Below are 7,968 nucleotides of genomic sequence, written 5' to 3' on the forward strand. Positions count from 1 at the left end.
CCTTCAAAGGTAGCCCCACATAGAGCGCATTGCAGTAGTCCAAGCAGGAGATAACTAGAGCATGCACCACTCTGGCGAGACAGTCCGCAGGCAGGTAGGGTCTTAGCCTGCGCATCAGATGGAGCTGGTAGACAGCCGCCCTGGACACAGAATTGACTTGCACCTCCATGGACAGCTGTGACTCCCAGGCTGCGCACCTGGTCCTTTAGGGGCACAGTTACTCCTTTCAGGACCAGGGAATCCCCCACACCCACCCGCTCCCTGTCCCCCAAAAACAGTACTTCTGTCTTGTCAGAATTCAACCTCAATCTTTAGCCGCCATCCATCCTCCAACCGCCTCCAGGCACTCACACAGGACCTTCACCGCCTTCGCTGGTTCTGATTTAAAGGAGAGGTAGAGCTGGGTGTCATCTGCATACTGATGAACACCCAGCCCAAACCCCCTGATGATCTCTCCCAGCGGCTTCATATAGATATTAAAAAGCATGGGGGAGAGGACGGAACCCTGAGGCACCCCACAAGTGAGAGCCCAGGAGTCTGAACACTCATCCCCCAACACCACTTTCTGGACACGGCCCAGGAGAAAGGAGCGGAACCACCGTACAACAGTGCCCCCAGCTCCCAGCCCCTTTAGATGGTCCAGAAGGATGTTATGGTCAATGGTGTCAAAGTACTAGCTGATGGTTGGCCATTTGGGAAGCTGTTCAAGAGGTTTTGCAGTGCCTACGCAACTCCTTTGAGCCAAGACCCACTTTTACGTGGCCCAGAGGTGGTCATGGCTCCCGCGAAACAACTCATGGCACAATAGGGAGGCCTGGGAGGCCAAATTTGGCCCTTGGGCTGGAGGTTCCTCACCCCTAGCCTAACTCTTGTTTGCAAAAGAAGCTTGGGCATGAGACCTTAATTTGAAAGATACTTTGTGGCTATAAGGAGAGAAACTATCCCAAGGAAGCATCAGCATATAAATTCATTATGTTCCATATTTTTCATATGTCAAGGCCTGAATTTCCATAAGTATCTTTTATATCTGGGTTTCTTGCGTGGGTTTTTTGTACTGACATCTGTCAGCAATTCACTTTGCTGAAATATGTGCTATAGGAGAAGAGCTCTGTGCAGGAGCTTGCAGTGGACTAATCAAAAATAAGATTAAGATATTTTAGTCTGTGGCTTTGTTACTGCATTTAACGTCTACTATTCTGTCATCACCTCATCTTCTTAAAAACGGTGTAAAATTTAATAGCCCTGTGGAGGCAAAAAAGAAAAAAGGCTGATATGTCGATATGTGCTTACTACACACACAAACACACACACACTTGTGGTTAATGTGATTTGCCTTGAAGAATGTGCATAAAACCAACCATTGTGCTGAATCATTGGACTGGAGAATGTGCACAAAAGAACAGCATAAATTTTGATTTCCCATATTAGCCAAGCTTAAAATGCTGGGTATTTCATGTGGGGCATTTCATACATTGCTTGATCATTCAGTCTATTATTTTATTGGGCAATGTATACCTTTACTTACTGAGGTGTGAAACACTCACGTCTTTTCAATATTAATTGGAAGTTATGCGTGTTGATGTGTCCAATTCCCTATTTTTGCTTCTTATACGTGCTCATTATTCTTCCTTTCTGGTGAATGTGCACGATAACAGGCCATCGTGCGCATTCTTCAGTCAACTTGTATTAACCCCAGCCATTGTTTTTAGTTTTGCCCTGGGGCAACGGGGACAGCCACTGTTGCATATGCTTATAAACGTGATCCCCAGATTTTAAAGATACCATATCTGGCCATTAGACCACCCTCTTTCAGAATTTCACCTCATAAATCTATATTTTCACCCCAAAGATCAAGTATGAAATGTTATCAAACTCTCTCTCTGAAGAATTTCCCCTATTAAGGAGATGTGTCGCATTTCAGCCAAAGTCTAAGTTTTGAAGTAAAAATGGAAGTGTCATAAAATCTAATTTAAAACACACATAAAATGCTGGATTCTAAGTTATTAAAAGTGTGCCATCCTTATCAGTGAATCTTATTGGGCTCCTCTAATCATGTTAATTAGAACTTCAATTTCATGGTGTACAGTTTGCTCTTCTAGCTGGACAAAACCGTGTGCGTTATTATTATTATTATTATTATTATTATTATTATTATTCCCATGGATCTGACCCACAATGCACCTTTTTATGTTTTCTGACTTCGGTCTTGCTTGATTGTTTGCATATTATAGTTCTCTATATAGCACATTCTATATCTATCCATATAAAATCACCAGTGTTGTCTAGGTGAGGAGCAGAGAGCCATTCAGTCATTGGAAGAGACTAGTTAATAGCATCATTTTTTCGATGCACTCATTAAATGATTGGTTAGAACAATCTATGCTTTTGCTATTCTTCAATCAAATTTGAGCAGTTTTATCTTTTAATAGCAACTGCCAAAAATACATAGTGTTCTTGCTCTTGGCGTATCTACTGAGAGACCAGTGAAAATTCACAAGGGTTTGTTTTTTTTAATTTTAATGAAACTGTGAGTTACCTAGTACTGATTTAATGAACAATTTAATTCAGCTTCCCTTGGTCTTGGCTCTGAGGACAAATACCACAGCACCTTTTAAAATATCACTTCAATATGCATGAGCTTTCACTCCTGCATTTTTCCCCCTCTGAAAAATGCTGGATTGCTGTCAACCGTATGAAGCCGAAGTGCAATGGTTTGCATTGTATTAGAGTTGTAAATAAGGCCATTTAATTTCTAGTACTGGCAGTTCTACACACTTCCTTTGTAAATAGGGAAAAGATATTGGCACTGGAAAACTAAAAATAAGGCCAACCAACCTTTGCAGGAAGAGCAGAAACTTTTATCTTTCACTACATGGGATGACTCTTTCCGAAAGATTTCCTATTTCTTAGCATAAAAGCAATTCACTCTGTTATGATGAATGAGAAATGCATAGTCATGAATGTAATTACGCATCTGTGTAACCTTATTGCAGATAAACGGAAATTAATGGGCGACATCCAATGATATCCACCCTTTTCTGCAATGGGACTCTTTGCAGCTTGACAAGCTCACAAGAGCCAACAAATCTTTTTGGGCATGCCACATTGTCACAATCTAGACATGACAGTTGAGAATGCATTAGGTTCAACACTTAATTACATCTGTGGGTTCTTCAGACATTTCCATATTATCCAGGTATTGAATATTGCCTGCTTGGCTCCATTGTGAAATATGTCTACCAGCTCCATCTGGTATGCAGACTGAGACCCTGCCTGCTTGCAGACTGTCTTGCCAGAGTGGTGCATGTTTCTAGTTCTCTTCTGCTTGGACTACTACAATGCGCTCTACATGGGGCTACCTTTGAAGGTGACCCAGAAACTACAACTAATCCAGAATGCAGCTGCTAGACTGGTGACTGGGAGCGGCCGCCAAGACCATATAACACCGGTCCTGAAAGACCTACATTGGTTCCCAGTACGTTTCCAAGCACAATTCAAAGTGTTGGTGCTGACCTTTAAAACCCTAAACGGCCTCAGCCCAGTATACCTGAAGAAGCATCTCCACCCCCACCGTTCAGCCCAGACAATCAGGTCCACCTCCAAGAGCCGTCTGGTGGTTCCCTCATGGCGAGAAGTGAGGTTACAGGGAACTAGGCAGAGGGCCTTCTCAGTAGTGGCCCCGCCCTGTGGAACTCCCTCCCATCAGTTGTCAAGGAAATAAGCAACTATCTGACTTTTAGAAGACATCTGAAGGCAGCCCTATTTAGGGAAATTTTTAATGTTTGATGTTTTATTGTTTTTAATATTCTGTTGGGAGCCGCCCAGAGTGGCTAGGGAAACTCACCCAAATGGGCAGGGTATGTATAAATTGTTGTTGTTGTTGTTGTTGTTGTTGTTGTTGTTGTTGTTGTTGTTATGTTCCATTTTTCATCCACTTCATTCCTCTATATAGAGTACACTTGTTTAATTTCTAACACTCATTTGGAACAGAACAGGGAAACATCACTGTTTTCAGGATTATTTCCACCGCCACATTCTTCAGTAAACGCATCTAAGGCGGCAAATGCACTCCTATGTAAAGGATCACTGTAGGACCTGCTTGAAAAAATAGCCAGTTTAAGCTTTGTCTTCCAAAGCTCCTGAGATTTTCACTGCAAATCAGTCTTCTCTTGTTCACTTGTCCAGGGAGTGGGTGGTGCTGTGGTTTAAACCACTGAGCCTCTTGGGCTTGCCAGTCAGAAGGTCGGCGGTTCAAATCTCCGCGATGGAGTGAGCTCCCATTGCTGTGTCCCGGCTCCTGCCAAGCTAGCAGTTCAAAAGCATGCCAGTGGGTTTGAGCCCCACATTTGGCAAAAGATTCCTGCATTGTAAGGGGTTGGGCTAGATGACCCTCATGGTCCCTCCCAAACACAATTCCCTGATTCTCTGATTCCATGAAACCAATATCCCCCCCCTCCCATGGGTTCCATCTATCTACCTTCCACACATCACATTCGTGCACATTCTGCCTCAACCACATTTGAAACTTCCTTTTTTTAAAAAAGATATTTATTGAAATTTTCAAAATGTTACAAAAAAGAGAAAAATAAAATAGAAACAGAAGAAAGTACAAAATAAAAATAGTTGACAAAGTAGAAAAGGAAGAAAAAAAAACCCTTCCCACCATATGAGTAAAAAATTCAAAATAAAAAAAGTGACAGAAGAAAAAAAAAGAAAAAAAGAAAAATACATCACAAACCTTTAAAAACATTTAAAAACAAATTCATTATTTTCAGACCCTTAACTGTCATTGCCTTTTTTCTTAGACCTCCTCCTCCTCCCTTTCTTTGTATCCTAGTTATTAATTATCCCAGCAAATCCTTTCCATATTTCATAATATTCTGTCATTGCATTACCCTAATCTGTTTTGATCTTATCTTTCTATAATAAAATAAACCTTAAAGCTTAAAACTTAAATCTTATCCTTACCAACTTCTCATAACCATAATATTCTTTCATAATTCTTTAAACATCTTTGTTAAAGCCAAGTAATTTCATTCCAACATTTTTCTAACATTCATCAATTTTATAAGACAGTTCTAATGGTAGAGAAAAGAGATACAAACAAATCCAATCTTCATCCAACGTCCCTTCCTCCTGGTTCCGGGTTTTGTCAGTCCTTATTCCCGTCAATCTGGCTCATTAACCTGGCAACCTTATATCCGAGGCCCTCAAGTCTCTTCCATGTCCCTTCTGCAGCTCTTCTTCATATTTGTAACTGTATTTTCCCTTGTCTCCTGCTCGTGGTAACTCCAGCTTGACAATGTTTTTGACCCTTCTCGAAGGATCAGCCCCTTTTCCATGTTCAACACTGAATTCCATGTAGTATTTAAAAGCATATTTCAAAGACCCTCCAAAATTAAAAGCCCCCACCGTCCCAAACATCTCACGGCCCATTGCCTTATTTGAAAAGTCCAAACATCCCAGCATAGGGGGGTCAATCCAGCCCCCCATTTCCAAACCAAGCCAAACTTTTCCTTTCCAAATCTGGCTTTTTCCAAGTTCATTTGTCAAATCCGAAAAATCATATTCCTGTTGGGCCTGTTCTGTCAAGACACACTCCTGATTTAATTCCTGAGTGGGCTCCACATATTTTCCCACTGTCTGTTCAAAGTTTCCCACTGCCTGTTCAAAATTTCTAGTCGAAGTCGCCATCCAATTCACCTTCTCGTGTAATTGTTCCAGAAGGGCATTTGTTTTATAGAGAGCACACAACAAAGCTTCTGAATACATTGTCCTGCAAGGTCAGATGCCTGTTCCCACGGTTGTAATCTGTGACAGCTGCCGGCTCCCTGGAGTTAGTTACAGTTTCCCAGACTCCCCCTAGGGGGAAGACTTCTATTTGTTCTTGCAACAAAGTTTCCTTTTTTAAGATACTTTGTCCATATATATTCCTTTAAAATGCGAAAGGGAACAGTGGAGTCACTATGTTTCTCTTCTTTTAGCTATCTGTCAAAAACACTTGTCTTTGGTCAATGAACTTCAAACGTCAGTCCTGACACCCCGCTCCAGGATCAGGACGGAGGAAAGTTACTTTACTTTAAAGTCACTTTAAACAATCCAAAAAGATCCCCCCCTTCTCCTGCTGTCAAAGGGGGGTTCCACAATTTTAAATGGTGAAATCCAATCTTTTGAAAACGATTTTCTGAGCTCTAGTTTAAATTGTCTTTGCTTTATTCTGTTTACAAAAGAACGGAAGGCTGACTTCCTGTTTAGACCTTCCCGTTCCGTACCAAATTAGAGTAGAATTTTTCAAATCCAATTCTTTCCTGCTTGCTAGTCCTTATTTGATGTCCAGTTATTCAAAGTCTAAATACTCACGGGTGCTTATTTTAAAGTCCAAATTGTCCCAGGAAAAAGGCAGCGCTCTCCGGCAACGGCTATGCGGCTTCGCTCCATGGAAATAGCAGTTGACTCATAGCACCGCGCCACTTCCCCCTCTTCACTTCGGAGCCCGTTAGTGGGTTCCTTAGTGGGTTGGGGGGGCGCTAAAGGTGCCCGCCGAGTCCCATGGTCACAGGCTTCATTCGCCTGTGATTTTTAAGAGGGTCCCCGCTTCGCCGTAGCGGAGAAGACCCGTTTCCCGCGGAGCTAGTCCCTCCAGTTCAGAGGGAGTCCACCATTGCCGGTGGCGCCACCCCGGAAGTCCCACATTTGAAACTTCCCATGTACTCACACAAACATGTACCAGCTGACATCCAAAAACATGACATCCATTCATGTTTGTGCCCTGGCTTCAATCCACAAATAAGTAATTTCGTTGTCCCCGAAGGGGGCAATGACAATAAAGATATTATTATTATTATTATTATTATTATTATTATTATTATCTACTGGCTTCTGTTGACTGTCTTCCAAAGGTGAACTTCCATCAGCCAACATCCACAAACATCAGTCTGCTTTAGCCTTGTAGCCTCCACCAACTTCCGAATCCAAAAGCCACTGGCTTCCATCCACCAACATCTGCCAGCTTCTCTAAGGTCCATCATGAGACGTCCACCAGCTTCCAACCACGGATACCAGGAGCCTTCAAGCAAGCAAACTTGCCTTATTATCACTCCCTAGCACCCCACTGCCAGAGGATTGCCTCCTTCCATTCTCCACTTTGCCTCCTCCAAGTGGAAGAAACCTGGGCAGTGCTGAATGTCATTTCCATTGCCAGGTGTGTCCTGTTGGAAATAAAAAGGGGCTTTCCCCTTGGCCTGCCTTTGTATCCACTCAGTTGCCAAGTGCTTTTGTGATATCACAACAAACCCACAGCCAATGGCAACAGCTGGGGAGGCATTGTCTTCATTGCTCTGAGCCTCACAATGGTGGGGGGACCTATCAGTGATTGTGTGCTTGTTTATTCGGGACATGGGTGGTGCTGTGGTCTAAACCACGAGCCTTTTGGGCTTCCCAATAAGCAGGTTGGTGGTTCGAATCCCAGCAATGGGGCAAGCTCCCGTTGCTCTGTCCCAGCTCTTGCCAACCTAGCAGTTTGAAAGCACGCCAGTGCAAGTAGATAAATAGGCACCACTGATCACGTATGATCTGATAATACAAAGCCATGCATCTGTTTTCTGTTTCCCTAAATGCTTTTTCAAACCCTAAGTTGGGAAATAGAACATTGAACTTGGCCAGGAAGGAGCTGTAAGTAAATATGGCTGTACCGTGAATAGAAAGACTTCCCAAAAAGAGTGGCTTATCAACCTCTTATGGATCCTTCATCTACATAACCTGCATTAGCGGTTAAGAGGTTTTTATTCATTTTAGCAGGCATAATAACAGGGTACTAAAATATACACGATAACCAAAGATGACATTCTTAAGTGAGACTGCAGTTTTTAACACCAAAAAAAAGAGAGATCAATTGCTTTTTAACTGGTGTATCTCCTAACAGGACAGCACAGCTTGTTTGATTGCTGTCTACATGGATGGTTCCTATGT

This window comes from Podarcis pityusensis (assembly GCF_964106645.2).
Source record: "Podarcis pityusensis genome assembly, chromosome: 11".
NCBI classification, from domain to species: domain Eukaryota; kingdom Metazoa; phylum Chordata; class Lepidosauria; order Squamata; family Lacertidae; genus Podarcis; species Podarcis pityusensis.